This window comes from Panthera onca (assembly GCF_046562875.1).
Source record: "Panthera onca isolate mPanOnc1 chromosome E1 unlocalized genomic scaffold, mPanOnc1 haplotype 2 h2.Chr16_ul_12, whole genome shotgun sequence".
In the NCBI taxonomy this organism is placed as follows: domain Eukaryota; kingdom Metazoa; phylum Chordata; class Mammalia; order Carnivora; family Felidae; genus Panthera; species Panthera onca.
In genome coordinates, this window is record NW_027675811.1 from 543,395 (window position 1) to 547,619 (window position 4,225).

Consider the following 4,225-nt stretch of genomic DNA (forward strand, 5'->3'; position numbering starts at 1 on the left):
GACTGATTGAATCCTAAGAGGTTTCAGAGAAAACAAGGTATAATTTTCAAATTTTGCCAATTATTATGTGGTTCTTTTATTCATTTAAATTCAGTTCCTAAAAGTATTTTCTTTATCCCATTATTAAATGGGTTTAAGCATTGTTTCATTAATCATATTGACTGGAGCCGCTGTACAGCACAACTTATGGGTGCTTGTAAACAGCACCCTTCAGCGTTAGGCAGTGCCTGGCCTGTATGACTATGGGACAGACCTGATCCTGAGTGTCTTTGATATGTAAGGGGTCATGTAATGTGTCAGATAATCGAGTAAATATAAAATATTCATAGGAAGCTTTCAGTCTAGTTGGTGAGGCAAGCTGTAAACAACAAAAGGGTATATAACAATATAAGAGATAAAAGTTTAGTGAATTTACAATGGTATATGGCAGTACTTGAGTAATAGCCAGGGACATAGTGATGTGATGTGTTGTGATTTATAATAAGAAATATATATTTGCCCTTCAACCCCATTCCTGGCACGGAGCTCCTAAAACACTGGCAAATCCCTAAGTGATGAGAACTCTAGGGGCATCTGTTGTTCTAATAGGTGATTCTGGGAAGGCTTCTGGTTTCTAGGTGGGGACTTGTCACCATAAGGATAAGCCATGATTGGAACTTTGGAATTTTCAGCTCTATCCCCCACCCGCATTCTTCAGAAAACGGAGAGGGTCTGGAAATGGAGTGAATCATTGATTATGCCTATGTGAGGAGGTCTCCATAAAATCCTAATAGTATGGGGTTTGGGGAGTTTCCACGTTGGTGAACACATCTACATACCAGAAAGATAACTGACCCAACTCCACAGGGACAGAGCTGCCGTGCTTGGGATGCTCCCAGACCTCCCAGACCCTATGTATCTCTTCATCTGGCTGTTCATTTGTATATTTTATCATATCCTTTAATAAACTGATGAATGTTAAGTATTTCCCTGAGTTCTGTGAACTATTTTAGGAAATAATTGAGTCCAAGGGAGAGAAAGTCATGGGAACCTCCAATTTGTAGCCAAGTTGGACAGAAGTTGTAGGTAACCTGGGGACCTACTACTTGTGATTGGCATCTGCAGTGGAGGGGGAGCAGTCTCATGGGACTGAACCCTTAACCTGTGAGACCTGATGCCATCTCCAGGTAGATAGTGTCAGAATTGCGTTAAATTGTATGACACTCAGTTGGTGTTGCAGAGAATTGCTTGGTGGGAGAAAACCCCCCACATATCTAGTGTCAGAGTGCTGTAAGCGTGGCCGTAGAGTGAGAGTAAAGAAGAAACACAGGAGGAGGACTGAGTTTTTTCCTCCACAAGTGATGATAGTGAGTTGTATGAGAGTTCAGAGGTGAGCTATTTCATTCATTCAATGAAAGTTTATTAAGCACTGTTGCTTGCTAGACACTAAGTATATAAAGATAAAAGAGCTTACAGTCTGTCAAGATGACAAACAACGCGAATTCCAATTGTTAAATACCACGACAGAGGTAAACAGAGTGTTATGGGAACGTATACAATAGGTACCTAACCCACACAGGGTTGGATAAGGTAGTCAGAGAGGCTGTTTGGAGGAGATGCTGTTGGAGTTGAGTTTTGAAATATGAGTAGGAACTAGCCAAGAATTGCAGGTGCAGGGAAAGGGGCTGAAAGGAGTTAGGAAGGAATGTTCAGTATGTACAAAGTACAGAAGAACAAAGCTCATGGAGAAGCCAAGGAACTCTAAGTAGTCCAGTAGGACTTACAGCATTGGATCTCAGACTGATTTACATCAGAACTACCTAGGAATTTGTTAAAAACCCAGAATATCTGAATCATGGCCAAGGTGTATGTGTGCGTGCGTGCGTGCGTGCGTGCGTGTGTGTGTGTGTGTGTGTTTAACAAGCTTTACAGTTCAGGTTGATGTTTGACTATCAACTTGATGGTGCATAGTGGTGGAAGGAGTGGGAAAAGAAAGAAATGAAGTGGCCATATAGTCAAGAGCAGATCCAGAAGGGCTTTGTTTTTATCTTTGTTGTTCTCTGAGCAACAGAGTTTGAATTTTATCTTGAAGACTCTAGGGAGTCATTGAAGAAGTCAAATTTGAAAAGTGACATGACTAATTTTGCACTTTGTAATGGGCATTATGATAGCAGTGTTAAGAAAGAGCAGAGGGGGGCAAGATTGGAAGCAAGGACACATTTTAGAAGGCATGCAAGAATTCGGGTTAAAAGTAATGAGTGTTGATGTAAGGCATTGGCTCCAGGGATGGGAAGAAGGGAACAGATATGAGTTCTAGGAGGCAGAAATTCTTCATTGTTTGGTTAAGTTAGGGAAGGAAAAGAGAGAGGAATTGAGAATGATTAACAGACTTCTGGTTTGGGAGACATTTCATGGTGATGTCTTTTTTTTTTTTTTTTTTTTTAAGTGTATTGATTTATTTTTGAGAGAAAGAGTGTGAGCTGGCTAGGGGCAGAAAGAGAAGGAAAGAGAGAATCCCAAGCAGGCTCCATCCTCTCAGCGCAGAGCTGATGTGGGGCTCAAACTTACGAACCACTAGATCATGACCTGAGCCAAGATCAAGAGTCGGTCACTTAACCGAGTCATCCAGGCACCCAAGTGATGCATTTTAATAAGCTGGGGAATATAGGAGGAGGCTTTAGTGCAAAGATGAATTCAGCTTAGGATATATTGTGTTTGATGAAGGGCATGATGGAGGGAAGAGATTGAAATGAGAATAGATAAATCTAAATTCCTTCACAAAATGCACAAGGCCTTTTTAAATCTAGTTCCCGTTACTGGACCTGTTAAGATTAACCTTTGCCCACAAACTTTCTGACACATTTTTGTAAGGTTTCAAGACACTTACTAGACACAAATAGAATAATTTAAACTAAATCCAAAATTAAAAAAATACTTATAGTTTCCAGAACGCATCATACTCACTTATATACATTTTCCGTATGAGTCTTTCTGTCAACCTTCAAATATGCCGCCAAGTCAGTAAAAATGTAACCTCCTTGAAGCTTTTCTTAATTCATTCAGTTAGATGTGGAAGCCTTTTACATTTCAATAACATGCCATGTTTAGCATCATTGAGACAATTTTGCTTTATAACTGTTTGAGAAAAGTGATATTATTTTGGAGAAATTTCCATGAGAATTATGAGGAGAGGATACATTTTGAGCATTTGGTTACTGATGAAAAATGAATACTTAAACTGTAAGCAAATTAAAAGTATTCTGTGGGGAGAACAGGTTAAATATTTACAGCCATAATACAATGTGAGGTAGGTAGAAAGATCAAATGAGAAACATATGTTTTTGTTTGGGTTTCCACTTCTTACTTTGACCTACATCACAGTATCTCATTTATTTTGCAGGTTCTTCCAGCTAACGGGAAAAATATAAGTACTTGCATATTTCTGAATATACAATATGTACATATTGCTTTAAAAAATTTAACAGGAGGGGGGCGCCTGGGTGGCGCAGTTGGTTAAGCGTCCGACTTCAGCCAGGTCACGATCTCGCGGTCCGTGAGTTCGAGCCCCGCGTTGGGCTCTGGGCTGATGGCTCGGAGCCTGGAGCCTGTTTCCGATTCTGTGTCTCCCTCTCTCTCTGCCCCTTCCCCCGTTCATGCTTTGTCTCTCTCTGTCCCAAAAATAAATAAACGTTGAAAAAAAAAAAAAATTTAACAGGAGGGGTGCCTGGGAGGCTCAGCATCAGACTTCAGCTCAGACCATGATCTCACCATTTGTGAGTTCGAGCCCCGTGTCGGGCTCTGTGCTGACAGCTCAGAGCCTGGAGCCTGCTTTGAATTCTGTGTCTCCCTATCTCTCTGCCCCTTCCTCCTCTCTCTCTCTCTCTCTCTCTCTCTCTCTCTCTCTCAGAAATAAAATAAAAACATAAAAAAATTAATAGGAACTACACTACCACTGGGTAGGTGGTCATTTTTAAAGTTTGCCCCCTAGATGAATCTTCAAGTTTCTTGTTTTCAATTGTTTAAAAAGTAAGAAATTGTTAGACAAATAGTCATTGGTTTACATTAAAACTGACTTCTCAGAAATGCTCATTCTTTTAACCAATTAATATGTGAAAACTAATTCCTTTCAGATATATGTTATAAAACCCAAAATAACAGTTTAAACTGAGATGGGAGGGTTGATTTATAATAAAATGATTTTGTTTTAAAAAGAAGATGCAAATTAATCCAGTTATTGCTTGCTTTA